The following is a 26158-nucleotide window of genomic DNA, read 5'->3' on the forward strand; positions in this document are numbered from 1 at the left end:
TTAGTTGTTATGAGAAGTATTTCTTTGAGGTAGAACTATATTTTGAAGGTAGTGTCAGGTGCTTGATGGACCCACAATCTATTTTATTCTCTGGCATTGTCCCATTAGTGCTTTGTGGACTCTTTGAGGATTAGTTTTGCTAAAGAGTGAGTAGATTATGTCTTCCATAAGCATAAAAAATAAACAAATGAAAAATAAATATAGGGCTGACTAGTTTGAAAACTGGAAAAGAATAAATGGCTCTCTGTTATTATTTCAGCTAAATGTGTCTTCTTGTACTGTGCAAGGCCTCAAGTGTTTTGACCTGATTGTTTTATCTCAGCAGGTCAAATTTAGGGGAGAAGCCATTCTCCTTCCATTGTCCTTGTCCATACACAGAAAATTTTAATAAAGCAAGGTTAGAGGAGCTGTTAAAATCTTTTCCCTTTTTTAGTATTAGTCTCTCACTCTTCTCTCATGTAAGCTTTAGCTCTCATTAAGTTCTTTTTTTTTTTTAATTTAAATTGTTTTTATCTCATGTTGCCAACAAATCAATCAGAGGAGCCATCCCTATGAATACAGAACATCCATGGAGGCCAACACTGATTTCTCCTCAGCTGCTTCTTATTATAAAGTTCCCTGGTGTGAGGAAGATGCTAAATAGAAGCTAATAGATATTACATCTCACATACATTTTCACATTCTGAAGAATACAGCTTGGGGATTTTTCTTTTTATTAAGAATTTAGCTTTTCTTTGTTGAGAAAGGTAAAAAATCATTTCTCCAATTCTTCTTTCTTTTTTTTTTTTCCCAGTGCTGGAGAGTAGAAACTTTCTCAGGTATTGGAAGTTATTCACCCTGACCAACAGAATGTGATTGCCTTGGAATTATCACTTCTGTGGTAGAAATGTTTATATTTCCTGCTGTGTTAATTGGTGTTACTAGTAAAGCCTGAAAGACAGGAATTTCTCAGCTACCAAGAAGTCATTTGCTAGCCAGTCTGATTAAAGAAAGCAGAAGACAGCCAAGTTATTTTAATAGAATTTTTAGCTTTTCCAGAAAAAAAAAATCAGAAAAAAAAATAAAAAAAAAAAGACCACTTAGGAACCTGCCACTTTTTCTTACTGAAACCACTTGTGCATAAATTTGTGAACTTCCATGACACGAATGGCCAGTATTGAGAAGGGCAGTTGCATGAAGATGAGAAAACCCAGGATAAGTTAAGTAGACCTGATATTCCCTTGTTGACAGAGAAGATGGACTACCCCTAACATCATTGTGAAAAAGTGTCCCAAGTCAAACCTCAAAAAACCCAGTTTATCCCGTTGCCCAAGGAGTGCTCCTTGGTTGGATGCTCTGTGTATGATGATTGTTACTGGGGACTGTAAGGGTTAAGCATCTCCTTCCACTCTCACCATTACACTTTCCCATTGCCTCCTCTGATAGCTGGAGGCCAGAGACCCCCTACATGACAGAAGGGTCCTGATGGGCACAGCTATCTCTCCTAATTCAGGTTTTGTGAAAATAGGGAAAAAATCCCTGTCCTCCGTGGCGCAGAGCTGTTGACTCACAGCCTTTGCCCACAGCAGCTAGAATGCTTGCTGCAGCTTCCCATTCAGCATCTTAAATTCAAGGAAGAGTCAGAGTAGGTTTGTGAATGTGAAGACAGCTTTTAGAGAATCACAGAATCACAGAATGGGTCAGGTTGGAAGTGACCACAATGGGGTCACCTAGTCCAACCTCCCTGCTCAAGCAGGGCCATCCCAGAGCACATGGCACAGGATTGTGTCCAGAGAGTTCTTGAATGTCTCCAGTGAGGGAGGCTCCACACCCTCTCTGGGCAACCTGTTCCAGTGCCTGGTTATCTGCACAGTAAAGATGTTCTTCCTCAAGTTCAGGTGGAACTTCTGTGCATCATTTTCAGGCTGTTGCCTCTTGTCCTGTTGCTGGACACCACCAAGAAGAGCCTGGCTCCATTGGCACCCCCGCTTTAGATAGTGGCAGATTGATGAGATCCCCCCCTCAGCCATCTCTTCTGGAGGCTGAACAGGCCCAGCTGTCTCAGCTTTTCATTGTGAGGGAGATGCTCCTGTCCCTTTGTTACCCATACTGGACTTTATTCAGGAAGGAGCTCCATGTCACTCTGAGGAGCCCAGAATTGGACACAGCTTCAGATGCTGCCTGAAAGAGGTCTCTTCACTTTTTTTCCTCTCTCAATTCTTATGCTGAAGGTAATTAGTTGTGTTGGTTAAACCCCAGATTCAAACTTGCTGGCCCTAAAAATCTATTTGGAAGTTTTAAGAGGGAATTTATTTTTGTTTTCCTTTTACTCTCAACTTACTGTTATCAAGTGGCTACTTCTCTAAACAGACTCTCTATAGGCTGTTTGCTTCTTTTAATCCTTGTATATGGTGTTTTAACATGATTAAGAGAACCTAAGCATTCTTCAGATGCCTACAGCTTTGGAATTTAAATTCAAATTACTTCTAGCAGAAACAAATCAAACTTGTATTGCAGACCTACCAAAAATACATTAATATATATTAACCTGAAAGTTCTTGGTGGAATAAATTGAGAGATTCAGTAGTGCTTCTCTCAGCAGTGTCATATCCAGAGACATTTAAATTCATTTTGATTTTAAATTGAGTTTCTTTCTGAATTCCAGGCCAGACCAGCATTTCTCAGCATACTTAATGAAAGCATCTGCTATGCTGGACTGGTGTTATATGCAAGTAAGTGAATAGCTAAGAGGAGTAAGGAAGTGAAGAGAATAACTGAGCCCAGGATTTGGATCAAATACAAGTGTCTTCTGTAGGCAGACAAAATACGGTGATGGTAATTTCTGTCATTATTTTTATCTTTCACCCATTCGTATGGTGAGAACAGTTTTCACAGACAAGGCAAAAAGAGGAAAAGGCTGGAGTCTTAATCAAATTCTTCATAATTAGGTTCCCTTTTTTTTTTTTACACAAGAAATAAGGCTGAAAGGAATCCTTCTCCCTAACCTCTCATTCACATTCGTGCACCATTGTGTCAGAAATAAAACCTGTTAAGCTCAGGGATTAATTAATCTCACTGTAACATAACACAAACAAAGAAGAGAATGTCCTTGTGCATAGGCAGATTCAGCTGATATTAAAGAGAGCTGATACAAACACAGACTTTCACGAACACATATGCACACTTAAATTTAATGTAAAAGATCAAGGTTCATTTTCCTTTTGGCTTTGGAGAAGGAATTCTGTTTACAGTAAGGCAGTGACATAATACTGCAGCATAAGTTACCCTTTGCATTATAAATCAATGACTTCAAATTTTGCCATGTCATCAACAAGCAGCCAAGAAATTTTGCTTTTTTGAATCAGAATCACTAACTTCCATATGTGAAATACTATTGTCCACTTTCTTTGCAGATTTTATGATTTAACTATCCTTTTTTTTAATCCTTTCTGCATATTTTTACCATGATCAGTATATTAAGTATATTGTTGTTTTTATACTTTTGCTAGTCAGATTAGAAAAGATCAAATCTCATTCCATTTTGGTAAGCACTTCTATGAGTAGGAATTCTAATCTTCAGGCTCAAGAGCCTAAATTTACCCACTAGAAGCTGGATGTAGAAGCTTGCATCTCACTACATCACTTGGTCTCTTCTCACAGCTAACATAAGGAAATAGACATTTTCAATTCATATTTCATAGTGTTCTGAAATTTGCTATATATACCAAGTCTACTTTTTCATCTCTTAATTGCTTATATAGGAATCTCAGGAGGAGTAGCTCACATGTACTGCCCCAATCTATTTTAAGGAGAAACAATTCCTTCAGAAAAGTAGAAGTTCAATAACATGAGGAGATCTTGCTTAGAAACCATTGGGTTGATGTCAAAGTGTTTCTTCATTTGTGGTGTGGCTCCACCATTTGCTATATGTATGCTCAGATCCTTGTGCTTCATTTTTCCTGCCTCTGGAGAGAGGACACGTACCCTAAACAGGGTTTTTACCTAGCCAATGAGTATATAAACTTCACAGGAAATGTGACATTACTAGGAGAAAATGATAGCAGTTGTCCCTAGTAAAACCTGCTGAGTTTCTTTTATTCAGGCAGGCTCCTGCAGAAGCAGATAGCCACCATCCCTGTCATGTTAGGTGATGCTTTGGGAAATCATCCTGAGAAGCCCCCCACCATGATTTCTACTTAACAGAAAATGAGCTCTGATTCTACCTACAGTAGTATTGGGCTGGAGGTTTAAGTGTGTTTCTCTTGAACAGAGCAAGAGGAAGAGCAATGTAGGTTTTGCCAGTTCTCTTAAAAAGAGATTTGTAAAGGTCTTAGCCTGTCAGTGAGAGAGAAAAGTAGCTTCTTCAACGTTAAAGCTAAACACAGAATGCAGTAAAATATAAAAAATTATGTGAACTGTGGATGGCACTGCACAATCTTTTATTATGGCCTTGTACGTAATGACTCTGGCTTACAGTTCATTTTGGCAGAGAAGTGAGACTCCCCCATCTCCTCCCTCAGAAAGCCAGTTTGCAGATCAGCACACTGAGCGTAGTCTGGTATCACAACTTACAATAAAACATGTGATAACACAGCATATTTGGCTTGAAGTTGGTAGTTTACCTTTAATAAACCTTCTTTACTTTTTGCTGTGAACACAAAAACCCTGGACTGAGTTGTAGTGTGCCACTGTGGTGGTATTGATTGATTCACCAGATGCTGTGCTCTAGGTAGTGCCAGTTACCAGTGTCAAATCAATACATACAGGATTACCCCTCTTACAGAAGATGAAGTAAAGGAATATTCAGGGTTGTTATAACATATGCAAGTTTTTGTAATTTAAGTAAAAATCCAAAGTAGTATTTAGCAGCTTGGCTTAAAACGGAAAGGACAATAGCAGATCTCAGCCTTGTTCTTAAACAAACTGACTTTTTAATGCTAACATTGAATGTATAAGCTTCAATGAATTTTGGATCTAGCCTCTTTGTTCTTTTGCAGATCTTAAATGCATGCTACAAGCAGAAATAAACACCTACATAGACTTTTTTGGTGTTAATATCTTTGCAAACATAGCAGTCACGCTGTAGTGTGGTAAGATATGTCAATTTAAAGGAGTTACAAAAAGAAACATTTCTTTTTGTAAGAAAATAAGTGTTTATATGGAATATGTCTTATTTTCAATTCATGTATGTGCAAATGCACTATTCAAAAGTTCTGTGTGTTTCTCATTATATTGTCTCCCTAATTTATAGTGTACTCTGTGTGTCATGGATATTATATTGATATTTTCCAAGGCAGTATGCATACACTGCTACCACCACTTTTAGTGATAATTGAATAGTCACCTATTGAGTCTTTTCTTATTTCTCTGATTCTTTCTATACAGAGGTGACACAAGTAGTAGTTGACTACTGAATTATTCTGAATTTTGGTATAAATGTATTTAAGTATGTGCGATGAATGTGTGTACTAACTTTGCTTTTGTTGTCTCCCGAAGGAATAGCAAATAGTTCTTTGTTCAACTTTAAAATTAAAGTTAGTCCCAAAGTGCCAAAAGAATGGAACAAATATTTTGTAAAATGTTTTGTAATATTTTTTTCTTTATTTCATATGGTCAGTTAAAACACAGATTCAGTGTTTTCATATCCAAAAGCTGTACAGCCCAATGTATTGCAGATGCATAAAAGTGAAATGTTTTGATTAAAAAAAAATGGAAACAAGTAAAAAAAACTATCTTGGGTGAAAATGGGAAGAGAAAGAATTCACAAAGAAAGTGGCAACAATTTGGAAAATTTGGAACTCCAGCTACATTGATCTAATTTTCATATTGTCACTCAAAGCAGGAGAAGTTAGAGTCAAAGTTTAATATCTCTAGACAAGGGCACAAGTTGCAGAACTCAGGAAGAGTTGCCAGCCTCTAAAAGAAGTGTTGATTTTTTCCCCTTTAAAAATGAGAAGGAAACTTTTAAGTTGAAATAACACAGAGAACTTAGAACAAGGACAGAAAATTTGAAAACAAACAGAAAACTTGGAACTAGACAAAAGTACAGTATTTTATTCCAAAGTATTTGTTTTTCTGTCCAAAGGGATGTAATTTCTTAGCATTTCTCTCTTGAATGAAAATCGCAAAAACTTCCTTCCTTGTGATCAAACAATGAAACCTCATATATTTCAATGATACTGAAAGTGAGTTTGAACTAACTTTCATTTGGGTTTTAACACCTTTTCTTTGATCCATCTTTCCTGTAAAATGTGCATTTTTTTCCTTTTTATTTTTCTTTTAGTTTGTGTTGTATATATCTAGACTGTAGAAGCATCTGAAAGTCCCTAACACAGTTCTTCTCCTCGTGATCCATTCTAAAAATTCTATTTGTGAAGTCCCTATCTACTACCAGAAAACTGATGAGCTACATTATTTGTGTATAAAGAACAATGCCAAATACTGTCTTATGTGTCCTCTGTTTCTAGTTTTGTACTTCAGCAATAAATGCTTTGTTTGTTCCTTAATGGTATTAGGCAAGCTAATACCATAAACTACCTTGTGTTCCAGTAATTCAAGCCCATAATAATGGTGAGGGTGATGCCAGGATGTTCAGCCCACTGTGACATAGAATTATAGGAATAAAATGGTCTGTTTTGGCCTTTAGGGTGGTTTTCTTCTTTTCCTTATTTTTCCTTTGCATTATTCTGTGAGTGTAATTGACGTTATTGAAACATGAAGAAATTTTTGGTCAAGTTTTTTTTTACTTTTGACTCATTGAGTGTTGTAATACTCAAGTCAACCAATTAGGTAGTCAAGAAGTGTAATGGAAAATACAGTGTCACCAAGTATGGAGTCATTCAGTGCAATACAGAAAACTGCACTGGTAAGGAATTTTATGAGAGGAACACACAGTGAGTACTGAAATGAAATGCAGTAGGGCAAAGTTGTAAGGATAAAGGATTGTTTTGTTAGTTTGCCATGTGAAAGAGGCTTGAAGAGCCCAGAATTTTCAAATACTTAACTCAGGAGAAATGGAGGAGGGAGTCAGAAGAGAGGATTGAGATGAACATCTCAATTTTTTTTTTTTTTATGCTTTGAGGTTTGTAAAATATATGTATTTTCATGGTACTCTGAAAATGGGAAATATCTATTGTATCTGGATCAGCATTTATGTTCTAGCTATGTCTAAAATGAAGTATGCATATTTCAGAGAGCATGAACTTTGGAAATGAGACCAGTATTGGCAAATATCCTAGGCTGTATTCTTGATTCCTTGCTTATTCTTAGGATGTGTTTGCATCTTTACTAAACATGTGGGAAAAAAATTTAAAATGGCAACAATTGGCAGTGAGGAGCAGTGGAACTGTTGTACAAATTACCTTACACACACCTTATTTTTGAAATACAACTTGTAAATGAAATAGGAGATGACATTATGTAAATTCATTCCTCTATCAGCAATTTTTGCCAAGTAGTAAAAATATAGTCAAAATGGTGCTTGGTGAATTTGCATAATTGCACATCTGAAAGTCTTAAGTGGTAATAACCATTGTTAAATTACTTAGTAATATCATTTTTCCTAATTCAAACTAAAGTTTCAGCAACTACTAATTGAAGGGAATTAACTAGGCATGACTATTAAAAACAAACACAACCCACTGTCATTTTGATCATAAAACTTAAATGATATGATTTTTCCTTTTTAAAATTTTGCTGGCTTCATGCCTGTCATCCTTACCTTATGGAGTTTCTGGGGCCAATGTTCGCATGTTCATGTTGATCATCAGGAAAGCCACATTAACTCTTATGAGAAGATCTGATGAGCTCCAGCTTTCAGAAAACAACTTTTAGCCATGTGTTTTGCTAGGATTGGAAATGAAGATTGCATTGTAATGATACTGCAGCAAGATTGTTTTTAGCAGGCTGAATATCCCCCTGGGGTTCTCTCATATGGACTGAGTGGGAACACTTTACATCATGTGATAGTCCTGTACCTCTGAACATATATTTTATTCAGGATAGTTTTAGCTTTGAAAGAACTGGGAAGACTGAAGAATAAAAGAAGGTAGGATTAGAGGAAGGGGTCACTGTGCCTGAACCATGTGTCAGACACCTGGCACAGTAAATTGAAGCACCCTCCCTTGGGGTGGACCCTATGTCATTTTCCTCATTTTCTTTAATACAATAAGGCAGAAAATGCAAATGGTGAGAATGTTGCTAGTGGAGGATCATTGAGATCCATGTCATGGAATCCACTCATATAAATGAATGCAGTCCACTTCAAATGCTGGAATTCAGATAGGTCAGAAGCCACAGCAATTGCATTATTTATGGAGAGGCCTTACAGACAAATAAACCTCCTCCTCCATGTTGTATGCTAACAAAAACAGCTGATGTTGCATTTGGGAAAGAGAGGACTAAGAAACAGAAGATTAATAATGGAAAAAAAGCAGCTGGATAAATTTTAAGCTGCTTGAAAAGTACATTTGCAGCAGGATTTTCTTTCTCAAAATATTTTCACTCAAATCCTGAAGTTTTCTTTCTGACGGGAATTTTCAGGTTCCGAGTATAACTTGCATATATTCTGTAGAATGGTTGGTCCATACAGACAGCAGAGAAGAACTGTAGCCATCCCAGCATGTGGAAAAAAAAAATGTTTTTGGAAATCTGGATTCCTTTAGAACCTCAGAACCACAAAGGCAGGAGCTGTGTGAGTGTGCAATGAATGCATGCAAAGGAGGAGAAATCACTCCATACCCTTTTACCAGCATTTGTTATTTTAAGAAGATGAAAAAAAGTTTAAGAAGAGGGCAAAAGTTTTATAGCTGTGTGCTCTGTGTGATTCTAGTTAATTATTCTGATCACATGGCATGAGTTATGTATTTATGAAATATCCCAGCAGACACGGCAACTGAGTTAAACCTATTAACAGTGAATCTCCAAAGAATCCCTACAGCTTCCCATTGCTCAGTATCAGGCATTAAGATTGAATATAGGCATCAACATAGAAGATTCTCCCAGAGAATAGAGACAGTCAAGTCATCATCAGGCACAGAATTCTCCTGCTGAGAATAATTGCCTATTTGCTCTGCATTTGAGCCCTATTCCTTGAGCTTAGATCTCCTGCACATCTAGTTAGAACTTGCAGAATTAATATCAGGTTTCCTGTCACCTTACTTATTACTTTTGTCAGTGGAATTCAAGGAGAAGAGTCAAAAACATGTTCTTTAGAGGCTATTTCTTAAGGACTTCTGTTTTTTCTTTTTTGTTTAAATAGAAACCTGTCCGTTAGCATGTCAGGTTATTTCTTTTGGCTACACTGGAAAGGACATCTGAATAAATTGGGATTTTACAATACAGGTATTGTTGCTTGGAGATCATTATTGTGTTATCCTTTCTAACCAGAGCCACACCTTGGGAAAAAAAAAGTCTTTAGAATGGGAAAAATAAGTTAAATAGCAGATTGGATGTCTTCTCTTTAGACTTCACTTTCAGAAGGCTTCTTCTATTCTAAGTCTTAGTGCATGGGAGCAATCTTTTGAATAGGACAGTAATACAAAAATGCATTTAATTTGTTTAATGCAGTGCTAAGAAATTTCAGTGTGTCTTTGTAAAGAATGATGATATACAGATGGCATATTGAGAATCTTCATTGGAAAAAAAAAAAAAAAGTTATGTCGCCCTCCTAGTCATGTAGGATTCCAGCAAAGGACACAAAAGGCTATTGTCCTTTATACTTTTAAGTAGTTTTCTTTAGAAAGATGACCTGCATTTTCATGCATTTATGAATGGAGTGGTAGGTGGACCTGCAGTGCCATAAGACCAATAATCACAAGGTCCCGCTGACTTCAACAGATTTATATTGGCTGAGGAAAACTAAAAAAAGCAGTGTAATTCTTCATACAGGTAAAATTTTAGTAAATTAGTACAATCCCAAAGACACACTCAGAACAATTTCTGGATGACAACCTGCTTTGTTCCAAAGAGTGTAAATGCTGTTATAGCAAATAAATTACTGGACTTTGTTCGTCACTGCCACTGCAATTGGTGAGTGTACTGGAATTCTTACTCACTACTTCTCCTCCCTTAACACTGAGACTTTTTCATCATTTTGTGCACGCTCATATATATCCCTGAAGTTTTAGCTGTTATGTCCTCTTAAGTGTTATAAAAATATAAAATATATAATTTTCATCTCTTAAGGATTATATCTAATCATTAATTAGCTAATGTATCCTTGCAATACAGTAACAATGCTTGACAGCAAAAACATTGGTTCTTATGCTGAACTCTTGTTTGGTCTTCACTTATGTTTTCATGTAGCAGATTTTTTTTAAAGGTCAACATACACAAAATTATTAATTTCCACTGTAATTTTGGAACCTTCTTGGAGAGATTGCATATGAAGGAGTTCAACATGACAAAGAAAAGTTTAAAATATTGGTTGATTTTGCTTCTCTGCTATCATTGATCTTGGTTTTGTCATTGCTTTAAAATATTGTTCTGTATATCATTAAAGTGAGGAAGCTTCAAATCATGCAAAAATATTCTGGAAAACAGATTTTTTTATCAGAATTGGAAATAAAATGAAAAGTAATGAGAAAAGAAATTAGGTTAAAAGGCCAGAAAACCCATTAGAAATTGTATGTTTGTGTATTATCTAGCAAATCAAATGTCAGGGGAAGACATTTGTGAAATAATTATCAATCATTTAAAACAAAAAGGAAGTAAGCAACAGAAGGCTTCTTTTTTATATATTTCAGAGGGTAAATCCAGGCTGCTAAATCCATCAATAAAGCAATTATATGGCATTATTCTGATTTTAAAAGACAATTGCACTGTCACAAGGTTTGTTGGAAAACCTCCCCACCCAAACATCATTTTCTGTTCAGAGGTAGAACACTGCTGAAGTGAGGGGTTTCGTTTCGCACTTTGAAAGAGACCATTGAAATGGTGACCACCAGGGCTGGCAGTGCAGTTGAACAATGCAAGCTGAGCAATGTTGAGAGTAAATGTGGAGTAAGACCTGGAGATAGACATAGGCCTTGCCAGCAGCAAACATGGCTTTGCAGACAGTATATTATTTGTGAAGCAGCAAGACAGTAAATTCATGGAAGAAAATGAATGTTCTATTTTCCCTTCAAGGTTCTCTTGTGATTTGGTTTTCTGCATGCTGGTCTCTAAGACCCTAGTGAATTTTGTCTTTACTTATGCCTTACACTGTTTGACATTGGGACATAGTAGGAAAATCTCAGAGTTTTTTGAAGGTAGGAAAATTTGGGATAATCAACTGTGCCTTGCTGTTCTTGAAATCAGGCTTCAAAACTTCTTGAGTATAAACAGGGACAAGTCTAATTACAATAAATTTTATTAAGTACAGACTTCTGTCTGTCTTTGCAGTAGCATTATCTTTGACTTCACATGAAGATGTCAGGGACATGAGCACAACCTCTTAGGTGACAATGCCCTCTAGGGATATAAGATATGAGTCTGAGCCTGGCATAGCTAAATATTGTGGTGAATAAACACGTCTACTCAAAGCTTTAGATAGCTGCACATTTACTGTTCTGATGTTCTGTATTTGATAACTTTCTACAGATACCAGATAATATAGATATGTGTTGCCCTGATTTTTAAAAGTGTTTTCTTTTATACTTCTTTTGAAAATTTTAAAGTTCTCATAAAACTTCTTTAGCCTTCTGATAATGTTTACATATTTCTGTTGGAGTTCTCTCACACTGTTCGTGTAAATAATGATTATTTTGCATTCTTCTTTTTGGGAGGAGAGAATGGATGGACTGTTGGTTTGACCAATGTGGTTGGAGAGGTGTCAATTTCATCCTCCAGTCCACTGTCACTTTTGGAATTCTATATATTGCCAGGTCAGGAATAAAATTAGCTCTTTTTCTCTCTTGAACTCACCAAGCTTCTGTGTAATCATTTCGTGTCCAATAGCGACAGATATGTTTATAAACATACATTATGTACAAACATGTATAGAGAGGAATGTGTGTGTCTGTGATTGCATCCAGTCCTTATTATCATTACAAGCTCAATTTGAATAAGCACTATAGGTCAGGCTGCCTTCTGATAAAGCACTTAGTGAGCTGATGGTGGCATTGCAAACTTGGATCGGTGAATGAGATTTTTCCTGACATAGACTGAAGTGGGAAGCAAGGCTGAGAAAATGGTGCAGCTGGGCAGAACTGTCTGAGAAGGGTTAACTTGTGAATAAATACTGCACAGCAAGTCAGGAGATCTATACTCAGTGACTGTGTGACACTGGACAATTTCCCTTCCTCCCGTGCTACATCTCATCCCTTTGTGAAATGAAGGAAATACTTCACTGCCTACTGAGAGAATGAAATCATTAGTTCTTGTAAAGTGTTTGCAAACAAAGTCAGTGATAAGCACTGTAAAAATCCACACCTTATTTAGGATGCAAAAAGTGGCAGCAGAAGTTACCTTGAAGGAGCCTGGCATGACACAGCTTGATAACTACGTAGGCATGCTCATACCCTAATCCTGCAGCACTAGAACATGTTGCATAATGTAAATATGAATAGTTCAGTTTGTAAGAGAAGACTCTCCTACAAGGGTATTACAAAGCAGGAATAGAACATACAGGATTAAACCTGGAATAATCCTGTGCTCATTTCATATGCTATGTAAACACAGTAAAAACTGATAACAAAAGTAAGCTAGTTTGGTCTAAGTTGACCATTTCAAATAAATATGTTTTTCTTCCGGTACTATAAAGCAAGTCCTCCTGCAATGTTATTCTGGTTTGGCACATAGGCACCCTTAAAGCAAAAGCTTTTGCCTCAAGTGCATTCATCTTTGCTTATCCAGTAGCAAAAGCAGTCTGTTGCGAACAGGCTGTGCTGAGGCCTGGATCACCTTGAATTCATCTGATGTAAAATATGCTTGCATTTAAATCCAAGTAAAATATCCAGGCCAATTAAAAACCCCACACACATACCATGTAGCCAGCCAGTAAGTTTCCAGAGATCTCACATGACTTTGTCCCTCTGAATGCACAGTTTGATAGAACCACATTAATCATATGGCACACGTTCCAGAAGTCCAGTTCTTAGGGCACCTCAGGCAGAGGTAGAGACAAAGAAATCTTGCATTTATCTCCTGCTCCACCAACAAGTCCATGGTGGCCTTTTCAATACAGCTCCTCTAGCCTTGCCATAGAGTCTAAGAGTCACTGGTTATCAGTATGAGAAGCTTGTCCTTCTCATTTTGGAGCTGAGCTTTAGAGCCTGAGATTTTGTTCTCCCCACTGGTAACAACCCAAGCAGCAGAGCTGCACTGAATAGAAATAACAAACGTGGCTTAATGACAGCTCTTTTAACAATTGGTTGTCACTCATTTTAGGATCAACAATGAAATGGAATCCCAATGCTGTATAAAATCTAGGGTTCCATTTTCCCTCTCCTCAACACTTGTTGGAAGTTTTATTTGTGTGCAGATCCTAGGTGAAGTATTTGGAGAACACTTGGTAATTTGGATAATATTCATATTTTCATTACTCAGTCTTTACCTCACCCTTCATTTAAAACTCCTTGTTCATCTACTCATCATACTCAGGACTGGGATTTTTCCTCTGTTTCTAGCTCTGTATCAGAAGGCATTCTCAGAAAGGCTTTTTCCCTCTCACTTCAGTTTGCTTGTCTCTTGCCAGGTTGCAAGGTTCAGTACTCACCTGCCTTTTCATGGCAGGAGAAAGCCATGAGGTCTCTGCTACGCCTGCCACATTCCTTGAAGTAGAAAAGTTGTTGCCCTTTAATTCTTACTCTCCTGTGTTATCTTCAGGTTTTATTAGTAGCCTGTTCTAGACTTCGTTTTCTGTCTCCAGGGAAATACTACATTGTAAGCAATAAAGCTGGTAAAAAGAAAAAAAAGAAAAAAAAAGGAAAAGAAAAAAGAAGAAAGGAAACCAAGAGCCAGATTAGCATCTCTCTTAACAGTAGGGTGAAAAATAAGCTCATGTTTGCAATGAACTCTTCTTAAGCTGGTGGAAATTACAACCCAGAGGTCATACACTTAGTCACTGGCAGCAGAATGTTGTCACTCCCTGCTGGCTGATTCATGAAATAATTTGCTGTGAAGAAAATTGCTGTTTCACATCAGCTGGGAACAGCTTTTGCCAGACCAGGCTTTGATACTATTGTTGAGTTACAACTATGCTTTGAATAGAGTTGCATACAGACTCATCATACCTGCATGGCTGCATCCATATGTCTGTAAACCAAAGAAGGATCCCACTCAAATGGGGACAAAACATTAAAAAATTAAGTTTTAGTGCAAGCAACTATTACTATTTCTCATTATGTAATTTATCTGGAAGAGAGGTCCTTTTTTTCACCATTCACATAGTCATCTCTAATTTTATTTTCTGTAGCATATAAGTGTTGACCCATCTCTAGAGTTTTGAGATAAGCTTTTGAATTCATTTTAATAACAGAGCCTTGGTATTTTTGTATAGAGGAGACTCAATAGTTTCCCCCAGTATCTTTAGTGATTTGATGCCAAAAAATTGTCCCTGAGACCATCCACAGCCTTAGTGGGTTCCTCACAATCCAACAGAATAGGTCTTCCGTTTTGTTTTCAGAAAGAACTACATCTTTTATAAACGTCTGTCATTCTGTTTGCTATAGGCAGTGACATTTAAGCAGCCATTTCTCCTAGAATTTTCTTTCTGCTGCAGTCTCTGTGAAGTGTTTGTGAAGGCCTCTGTTCTCATCCAGAAATGGAGGACATGAGTTGCATTTGCTTTCCTGTAAAGCTAGGACATTTTCAAGGACAATTCAGAAGCATTGCTCTCCTTTCTTTTCCTATTTTCCCATTCATTCTGTTAAAGTGGGGTTTTTTTTTGCATATTTCTATACCTTTCTTTCCTTTTCCCATATTCATCCTTGTGCTTGGCTCTCTCATGTTCTAATTATTCCAGTATTTTTAACCGAAGGAGTAGAGGGCCGGTTTTTTACTTTGCATATCTTAGCATTGAAATCCTACTTTTTTGTAATTTTTGGGTTCATGGCAAAGCAGAATCTAGTATGACCTTCATAAAATCTCTGAACAATGTATTAGAACATTAAAGAATAGTCTATCACTCAGTCTCTAATATGTAAGTTTGCTTCCTTGTCTACCCAATTAGAGCTCTGCAACTGAAAATTTCAGAAGGGTTTAGTGTTATCTGTTTAATATTCTAGGATATTGTCCCAGATGATAATAAAAGATTTTTAAGCTGCAAGGGATAGAATTTTCCTTATGTCATAGCACATTAGATTTAGTGTTGGTATCAACACATTTTGCAAAGAGCTAAGAAGTATGAGATCTTCCATTGTCTCGGGAAAAGATTATAATTTCACTTTTTTGTCTTTCCCTCAAATAAAATGTCATCACAAATAGGTGACTTAGTGGAAAATTCCCAGTGAATCCACTGTGCAGTTATCTGTTGTGGAAACCACAGGTGCAGTTGTGCCTTGAAGGCAGAGGCTGACTTCAAGCTGCTGCAAAGACTCGATGTCCTGAGAGCAGCTCCAGGTGGTCATGTGCTACAGGGCCTTTCTGCCTTCTTGCCCTTCAAGGAAATGGGAATTACTGAGCATTTTTTTCCCAAGGTCTTATCTTCCTTTTCTAGCACATAAATGCCTGTGCCACATCTGCTCCCTACCTTCAGGTACTTGGTGAGGGTGGCAGTAGCCATTCAGCACAGTTACTACCCAAAAAAAGTCTGTCTTTCAGAGTCAGGGCTTGGAAGCTGACAGGAGGAGCAGCCAATGCATCAGGCTGGATCTGCAAGGGGTATTGCAGTTCTTGTCCTGAGCTGCTGCTCACCCCTTCTTCTGGGGAGAAAAAGGTAAGGGGAATCAGCATTGTTACTTATGTATTATTTCCAAAGTATTTCCTTCCTCCCTTTGGGCCCATTTACAGAAGAAGATGGTGAGAGCACACAATGAGGTTTTGTGGCACACAAATGATGCTGTCCAAGGCATTTAGTGTGACTTGGTTATTGTCTACCACAGCAAAATGAGCTCCTGCCTTTAAGAATCAGTCAGTCACTGTTTTTTAAATGCTTCCTGGTTTGGAACCTATACCCAGCCCTGGTTTTGTCACAGTCAAGGTCAAATCCACTTTTTTAAATTATTCCTGCATTGAAGTGAGAAAGCTGGTGATGTTATTTGTTAGCTCCTAGTAAACTCCTTCATTTTAGGGCATACATATTATAACTGTATGCAGAAGAATAAAATGAAAGAAGAACAATAAATATTTAAAAAATCCCCATCAGATTTTCTTTCTTTCTCAGACTAATGGCAAAATGATATGGCTGAGCTATGTTTTAGATTATCAGTAGTAGGAGTTTTTGCTGCTGTACCCAGCAGTTATTAGAATGTGTGTTAACTAGAACTGATTTAAATAAAAGGATTTTCACAAGGCAGTCTGAGAAAAAAAGGTCTGAGTATTTCTGAATATTTTAAATCATTTTAACAGATTAATAGCTGGTTAAAAATTAGCTTTATTTTACATTTACACTGGAGTATTTCATGCATCTGCAGTAATCAGTGCTCTTAGAAACAGATTGATAGTTTCAACTCATGTCAAGATGGTCATGTTACTACTTTGACAACACACGGGGCATCTTCACCCAAACCAAATATTTATTGATTGCATATATTTTCTACTGCTACTCTTTAATGGGCTGTGAGTAGAGCTGCAAATGATGTTATCATTGTATATATATATAGCCACTTTTTTTATTACTGTGGCCATTCACGAAGACACAACAAATGTGTCTTTCCCTAACTGGGAAAAAGAAAAAAGTATTATTAGAACACATACATGTGAATTAAATAAGCTAATGGTCATAACTGAAGCTTTTTTTTCCTCATGTAGTATAACCCTGAGTTGTATAAGCTCTTCTAGACATTAATAGTATACATGTGTTGGAGTGTAAGCAGGGAATCCCAAAACTCAACTGCAATTATTAAAAAATAAATGTGTGTGTACAGGAATTATCATTATGCTGGTAGAAAGAAATAATTTCATTGACATAAGACATTTGTCCTGGTTTCCTTGTTTATATTGAAAACATATTTGAAGAGGTTTTTTTTGTCTCTCTAGTGTTAGTTCTAGCCGTGTCATACAGAGGAATATATGATGGTATTGTTCTGGTTTATCTAAATAAATACAAAGTAAAAACTAATACAGAACATAATAGAATTAAATTTAAAAAAAAAAGATTCCACACTAGATATTAGAGTAATACTTAAACCGCTACATGAAATAACCTTTTATGAACAGAACCAGAATTAATTATTTGTACAGCATAAATGCTAATATTTTTATCTCTGGACTGTCAGTGCAAGTAAATTTTTCTTAGTGGAAATACCAAAGTCTCTGCGATCAATAATATTTGTTTCTGAGAATAGTAAAAATAGATTTTTCAGCAGAAGCATAGAGCTATTGTTTTGCGAAGCAGCTTTGGATGAAAGCTTTGCATTTGTTCTTTTCTCCTGAGACTACTAAAGAGAAGACTGAAAAAGTAAAAGGGGTGGCCACAGAAGCAAGTAGGGTCACCCATTACCAGGGATTCATTTTATTTCCATTAGAGAGGAACTAGAAAGCATATCACACTATTTGTACCTGATTTTCCATTATAAATTATGGTACATGAGATCATTTAAAAATCACTCAGCCTTTCAGATGAAGCCGCCTCTGTTGTTGTTCCTTAATAATTGAACAGTAAGAAATACAAGATCTCCATTTTCATCCAAGTAACTCGTGAGATGGGAGAAGAGTAAAAGGTATATGAAGTACAATCTTCCTAAAAGCTCACAGGGCAGTCTCAGAGGGGGATTTAAAGAGTGGTTTTGGATTCACATTTAGAGGGTCAGGTTTCCCCAGTCAGCTGCTACCTGCAGATTGGAGTCCTGGGGCCCCACAAAGCTGGTGTATCAAGTACAGTCAGTTCAGGAGCATCAGTATGAAGTACATGCACTAAAATCATTGTGCTACTGGTTTAAAAATGTGATACAACTCAGACCTCTCCTCTAGTTCACTGCCTCAGTGTATGAATTTTCAGATTAATGCTTCTCTGGGATGACAAACAACATAGTAAGACAGCAGAACCTCACTGTGTAACTTTTTTTTCCTGAAAACTAGTTCTGATGACAGGTTAGCCATTTTCTTAATTCTCTTTGCATTTTACCAATGTGAAGGGACTTCAGCTTTAAGTTTAAAGACCAAATAAAGGACAAAAAAGAAGTCTGTAAGATCTATTTCAGTGTAACTGCTGTCATATTTACTTCCAGTCAAAGTGTTCTCATCAACTTCACTGGATATTGGGATCTTGGGTTGGACATTGTTTGCCTGATCTCTATTAGTTCCTTGTAACACTCAGCAGAAGTGTGTGTGTCTGTGTGGCAAATTGTACATAGTCTAGAAATTTACAAGAAAGACACAAAAAGTTTTTGAAATTATTTATTTAATAAATTAATATATTTTAAGCTTGGGATTTTTTTTCATTTTATTTGGAGGGATCAGCTCCTGCCCATCATGTAATCCAGTGAGCATCTGATGCAGTAAGTCAATAGCATAAAAGTGGTAGAAGCAACCCTTCTGCTTTTCTTCTTTTTTCCTTTTAATATGTAAGTCAGAATCCCAGACAGAAATTAGTATTTGCAAAAATCTATACAAAAAATATAATTTTTGTTGTTTTGTTTGGTTTGTTTTGAAAAACTGTTCACAGCTGTCAGCTCTTGTCAATGGGAAGAAACTCTTGATAGGGGACCATTGTATTATCATAAATCTTTATTCCACTGATTATTTGCATAGTTTCCAGAAGAGCTACATATACTCTTCTTTCTTCAGTGTCTTGTTTAGTTACTCTGGCATGATAGAAAAACAGGGAATTTAGGGCACATAAGTTCCACAGAAAAATTCTTCAGACAGGGTGGGTGGGCTTCTTAAGCATTCATCTTTTAACAGTGATGATTGTGCAAGTCAGAGGCTTTCCTTATCTAACATAAATTAACAGTTCAATATTTATTTATTATCTATCTCACAGATAACATGTGAAGTGATTCCAATGACTTGTAACAAATACTCCTCTCCAAAACATGATATTGTCTCACTTCTTTTGTACATGGCTTTTCCAATGAGGCACTAACTCAAGGGAGTCTGTCAAAGTGTTTTTTTGAGGAGATATTAACCCAGCTGAATTACATGTTTTGCAATTAGAATTGGCACATTAAAAGAATGTGGCCTAGATTTGAGTTTGTAACAGATCCTATTTGAAAGTCATAGAAAAAACCCACTGGGTTTAAGTATAGGTGTGTGAAATTATTTCTGCAAACTGATGCACATGCATAGTTGGTTTGGTTGCACAGTCATTCAGTACAAGGATCTACTCCTTTGCTGGAAAGGCTCTTGGAGAAATTTTAAAACTGCAAAATAAATCACTCTTTCCACTTCCTTTTCGTCCAGTGGTTAAAGGTTGGGAAGAGCTGTCGCAGCACTGGTTACAAAGAATGAACTACAGCTGGAATTTTTCAGCATTATGCTGGGGACCTCCAATAGGGCAGAACTTTTCTGTATCATCAAGTTTGAGGAAGCTGATTTATGTGGCAAAGCCCATGGGCCTGAGTCAGCTCTTGCTTACGCTTATCTCAAATTTAAACTTGAGTTCAGTTTGGGTTCAGTGAGAATGTATAATTTCTGTGAGCTTTGCCTTTTGTTTATAATAAAAGAAGACTCCAATGTTAAAGTGCAGAGTATTTTATAATTATTTAATAGTTAATAAAATTAAGTAATAAAATTCCAAATTCTATTCTGGATTTGCTCACCATGCATTCATTCTCTCCAATGGAGACCAGCACTAGAGTTGTATAAGAAATGGAGTCTGGTGAAATAAAAATAGACCATAATATTATAACATTTCAGCATTATTTTAGTACTGTATCTCAGTTTTTCTATTTTGATTGATTTAACTTTCCATACAATATTGAAGCATCTGTTTCTATAACCTTTACAACAGTTCCTCCTTATCAGCAGATTGGAGTGGAACACTTTAAAAGGCCTGAATCAGGCACTCCCAGTCTGCCCTTCCATTGAAAATTTAAAAAGGAAAATAGTTTAAAAAAAACCCCCAAACAACCAAAAAAAAAACCAAAAAACCAAACCCAAAAACAAAACCCACCAGACTGTGAAATGAATGTTACAGTTTCTTATAGAAAGATGACTCCAGTTTCTGTTCTCCTCTAACAAATATTTATGGACATTTTGGCAACAATATGATTAAGCAGAAGTTTTCCCTGTAGCAGCTTCAGTATGTTCTGCTCCACACTTCCAAGTTGGCATGCTGTTCTCCAACATACACACACATATGGTTACCTGTTCCACCTGCTCTAAATAATTTCTGTTTCACAGGATAGAAGTCCTACCTTTGTGCTTGACACATTACTTTTCTCTGAGCTTTATTTTTCTTTTCTGACATGTTCTTGCTCTTTAGAAACAATTATACAAAAAGATGAAAGGATTGCCTCCAATTTCTTAAGACAGAGGTGAACAAGAGATAATTACTTAAGCTCTGATACAATTTATCAAAAGTAGTTCACTTCCTTACTCTTGTTTATCCAAATAGATGTTTGCTTTATATTTTTTTACTTTACTGTCCTTTTCTATTAATTCTGCCCCCAGTTTCTATAATTATGTTGTAAAAAGTGAAGTTTTATAGAAACTAAAATGCAGTGATAACTTGTTTTGCTTTCACAGTCATCTGCACAAATCCAATTAATATCATGCAGTTAAGTTTAACTAAAATAAATCTAAATTTAACTAAGATAAATCTGTAAAGATGGTGATGGGTCTGAAGGGGAACCTGAATGAGGAATGGCTGAGGTCACTTGGTCTGTTCAGCCTGGAGAAAAGGAGACTGAGGGCAGAACTCATCACAGTCCACAGCTTCCACGTGAAGGAATGTGGAGGGGCAGACACTCTGTGATGACCACAGAGGTCTAGGCTGGGTGTTAGGAAAAGATTTTTCACCCCAAGAATGTTTGGGCACTGAAACAGGCTCCCCAGGGAAGTGATCACAGCACCAAGCTTGACAGAGATCAAGAAGCATTTGAACAACTCTCAGGGTCATGGTGGGACTCTTGAAGCTGTTCCATGTAGTACCAGGAGATGGACTTTGATGATCCTAGTTGATCAGGATATTCTATGATTCCAAATCAGGATATTCTATGGTTCTATGAAATATGATATATATATAGCTCCACCTCTGTTAAAAGCTAACTCTTGTAAACATTGAGAGTCTCTCCTGTGATATCACATCCTGTATAATGGAATTCTGGGACAAAATCTCTTACTCAGTCCTTTAACAGCTTGATGCAGGATAGGGTAGGATAGGATGAATTTGTCATATTAGTTATGGTTTCATTACTCTGCTAACACATGTCCTTTTCTGTCACGTACCATCTTTTGAAATTCTTCATCTTCGTTTCCCAAGAGCAGAATAGTTGTGGTTTTGTTTTATAATCTTCCTTGAAGTAAAGGTTTTGTTTATTTATGACTTTGGGATGAAAAAGTATTGCGTGGCAGGGCTTTCCTAGAAGCCTGTGGACTCACTAGAGCAGAGAGTGACTCTCTTGATGGGATTCTGGAACTTCCACATTTTCAAAGCTTACAACAGCAACATTCATTTGATAAATAAACTCTGTAAATACCATAGTCCTGCATCTGAGCCCAGATATTAAATCAAAACTTAAACTTGCTTTGTCCTACCTTGCTCTACAGCTTTTGTCTCTCTCATGTCTCCCTGTGAAATATTGCCTCCTTACAAATGGCTTTGATGTTACCATAAGGTGAAGTTTTTCTTAAAGGCTGCAAATGTTTGATCTGAAAAAAAGAGGTTGGTTCTTACATGGATGTTTCAATCAGATGTTCTTTGTGATTTGCACATGAAAATGTTACCAAACTGCTTAAAATTTGGAAGACAGTTAGGAATTAAAATAGTTATCAGAGCTTGGTCAGTGTGAATGCTTGGTCTGATTGTGAACCCAATTATTACTGTGCACAGTTTTTTATTGTGGAGGAGGATTTGCCAAGGCTGAAAAATAAATTAATCCAACTTTCTCATTAAAACATACTTTGAAAAAGATCATTAATTGTGCACTGACCATTCATTGCTATACCAATGACTTTCTAATTATTTTTCTTCACATTAACAAAATAGAGGTGGCTAAAGACCCACATGAATGTTCACAATGCACATGGCTGTTTTTATTGAAAATGTTACTTTCATTGTTTCAAAATATGAGAAGATACTAAACTCTTCTTGACATGCTGAAAAATACTGTCTTCAAAAATATTCATAGTAAAAGCAGCTAAAATGCATAAAAATGTCCTGTTACTGCTTTTTGTATATGTAATTTTTGCCATTGCTGGGCAGATGATGCTAAATGATAGTGGGGAACAACCTTTTCTCAATAACTCTTAAGACAGTAAAAGTTTCAGAGCACCTGAAATAATGAAAAGTCTCACCAAATGCAAATGACATCTTTCATCTTTCTTTATGAAGCACATGCTCATGAATATATACATTTTTGCACATGTAGGAGCTCAAGTGTATCTGCCTTCCGATGAATGAAAGAATATGGAAATTATGTATTCAGAATTAGTTAGAAGTTTGCTTTATTTTGTTGAATTCTCCAATTTAATTGAAATTCCCTTCCTGAGCTGGAACATTTCTTAGAGACTGCCAGATTTGAGAAGGGGGCACTGTTACCCCTTCTCCTTCCTTCAGAAGTTTTTGTGCTATTTAAGTACCAGTGTTGCTTTTGGTGATACTAACAGCCTTTTGGCAGTTCTGTGCTGTTTGTCTGCACAATCTGTCCATCTAAAGTAGCAGAGCATGAGAAGCTGATCTCCTGAGGGAACTCCAGCAATATCGACAGGCTTGATTGACATAAAACCAGTCTCTCTCTTTCACCTCCACTGAACTCTTAGAGTAAATTCAGGGTCTGACTGAAGTGAGATAGGGTTTTAGCCATTGACTTCCATGGGAACAGAATTTGAACACTAGCAGCTACTGCCCTCTCCTAAGGCAGCCTTGAATATCTTGGCAAATGCTGTTTAGAAGCACTATCAATTTGATCCCACTTCCTTCTCAAGACTCAAAGCCAAGTTCAGGACTATTTATGCCTTATTAACTAGAGAAGGCTTTGGATGGGAACTGCAGCAAGGATTTAAATCTTCTCCTTGAAAAATGGGTTATGGCTTAATGAACCTTGTTAAGGTTAAAGCAGTTATTTATTCTTGATATTTGTGTTTGTTGCTGTCAGGTAGAAATCAGTGAAAGAGCAGTGCCTTCTATCTTGTAGAGTTTATCAGGATGGAATAGCCTAAAATTTGTTTCAAGTGAATCAATTTTCACTTTTTTTTTACAGGAAAATAGCAATAGTAGATTTTCTAGATATGCTTCAAAATACCACGTATGCTTAAAACTTAGAGGATGTTAAGAACCATATAAAAAGATCTGCTTATCACTTCAAAATGTGAACATCTACAGATATCCAAATTACATTTTCTATTAAGTCAGAAGTACAAAAGGTGAGAGAAGAGGCAGAGACACAGGCATTTTATTTTCAGTCCATATGTTCATACAGAGGAAAAAGAGAAAAGTAAAAAATGCAGTCCATAAATTGAAGACTGTCTACATGGAATGGAAAAGAAAAGACATTGAAAGGTTTAAAATATTCCCTTTTATCTTTCTTCCCCTTCTGAAGTATTTGGGGTAAAATATACCACTTCTGCAACCCATAAGTATTTTTCATTATATTGTTTGACTAGTTCCTAAGTATTTTCTGTTTTGAATTTATAACCATGGTACCTAATTGTGATTCTTTTCTTGGTTGAAGTAAATTTATAATGTAATGCACATTGGAAATGTAATAAAACCATTAAAAAAGAATTCTACTTAGAAATAATCATGCTTGCATAGTGGAATGTGATGTGGTCTATCTTCTGTTGCTCTGTATTTGGCCAGTAAGAATGATGGTATTAATATTTGGGGTGCATCTGATCTTGGAAAGCCTAAAGGACCTTTCTTACAAAGAATTTCTAGAGGGCTGAAGTAAACCAAGATTTGAGTTCTTCTGTGTACTTAGAGTAAGATCTTTGAGCTCCCAAGACTTTTACATTCTACTTTATGTCATGAAAGAAGAGAGATTATTTGTATTGGTATTTGGTTATACACACACACATATATAGGTTTGTTACCATAATTGTTTCCAGGTGTAAACCATTAGGACCTACACCACTTCATGTCTTGTTTGATACTACATGCCTGTGTTTAGGGGGAAAAAAACCCAACAAAACTCTGAAAATCATCAACCCAAAACCATCCTATATGGGCTCTATTCTCCGTCAGAAGATTTTGTTTTGAAATTTTTACTTATTTTAATATTGGTCAACACACACTGATTTTAAGAATTACCCTCAGTTTATCATAGAGGAATATAATCTCCCACGCAGAAACTTGCTTCTGTAGAGTGCTGTCCTTTTCAACCTTCTTTCCAACCTCCTGAAAAGTCTATACAATCTTTTTTCTTTTTTTTTTTTTCTAGATGGGGTTAGTAAAGTTATTTGGTAGCTCTGTTTGATCTCAATCAACCTCAGGATGTCACTAATTAACAAATATGAGGTTGTCAGATTGTAATGCTGGAATTCTAGAAATGGCAACAGCTTCCTATTTGTGGTTGGCTAATATATATAGAGAGGATGTGTAGATTTTCTATCTTGTTAAACCACATCACAGGACATGGTCTAATACCAGATGTGTTCATTAGCAGATGATCAGGGCGTGTGTAAATATCCACTGTGCAGATGATTTTTGCATGGTCCTCCTGATGGTATCTTATGTTCCTTGGTAACTGTTCAGTGCTTAAAACAAAAAGCTTTTGAAGATTCAGATGTGATGTTTAATAGGTCTTTCTCTAATGCTGGCTTAGCACCTGCTTCTCCCTCACAATCACATCAAAGTGAACTCTAAGTAACCACCCTGAAATCATGCAGCATCAGGTCATGGAGTAAAACCAGTCAAAGTGCAAAGCAATCAGCCCTGTGAAGTCCTCCATCTGCAGAAAGAATCTCCATAGTCACCTGGATGCTTTTAAACCTTCATTATTTTAAATATAAAATGGTTGGCTGAGCATTGCTTCTAGAAAAATCTGATACAATAATCAAAGTTGGAGGTGAGGAAGGACCTCTGGGGTCACACAGTCAAGCTTTCTTCCAATAATGGATTGTTTCCTGCAGTTCAGTTTCTAGTGACCTTGGAAATTACTAGCCTGGTAAAATGGTAATGAAAAAACAAAGTTGTTATAGCTTCAGAAGTAGCCAAAGTGGTGCTGTCCCAATGCAAAATTGTGGTTTTGATGTGAGATTCTCTCCATGCATTGTTTCTTGTTTGCAGTTTTTAAGTGATCACAGTTTTAATCTATCCTTTCTGACCCATTTTGAATTGGCTATAATCAGGAGATTGGTGGAGGTTAATTTGTTTTAATACCACATGAGCTTGTCTCTTATCCAAATTATATATTTTTTTACAAATAAATAAGTCAACAACTTGATTAGCACCCCCCACCCAAAAAATTTCTTCATGTCTCTGCAGGTGTATTCTTTCAACATTTCTAGCCTCCTAGAAACAGGAAATGGGAAGGAAAAAAACACATTTATTAGTTTTTCCATCAAAACTCTTGGTTAATTAATTACAGACTTACCATGCCTAGGAACTCAAAGATTCCTGAAAGGATTCAGATGTGACACATGATTTTTAGATTTCTTTCAAACAGGAAAATACTGGTTTACTTCTCTGCTGATATAGGCAATAAAGCACAACCCTAACATACACCTAAGTGGGTAGAATTTGTTCTCCCTTTTAAGGATGAAACAGAAGAGAGAAGCTCCCACTAGCAGAGTAATTAAAGTTTTTTAAAAAAAAAATCTTTAGGAGGCTGTGAAAAGCTGGGTAGATGAGAAAGATATCCCAAGACACCAAGTTCCCTTCCCTTGTGCCCGTTTGATGTGTGTTAATTTGTTCCTCTAGGAGACCCTATTGTGGGCTGCCTTTTGGGGAGTGCAGCTCTCTGATTATCCTTTCTTCCTGGGTCTCTGGCCCCTC

At 36.6% G+C, this 26158-nt stretch overlaps 1 protein-coding gene across 13 annotated transcripts in view; it reads left to right on the plus strand.

Moving 5' to 3' along the window:
- Positions 1 to 26158, plus strand: part of RBMS3 (RNA binding motif single stranded interacting protein 3) — a 703116-nt gene that overhangs the window by 586629 nt on the left and 90329 nt on the right. The gene's annotated exons all lie outside the window — the stretch shown is intronic.

Source organism: Lonchura striata, chromosome 2 (genome assembly GCF_050655825.1).
Source record: "Lonchura striata isolate lonStrDom1 chromosome 2, ASM5065582v1, whole genome shotgun sequence".
Taxonomy (NCBI): Eukaryota; Metazoa; Chordata; class Aves; order Passeriformes; family Estrildidae; genus Lonchura; species Lonchura striata.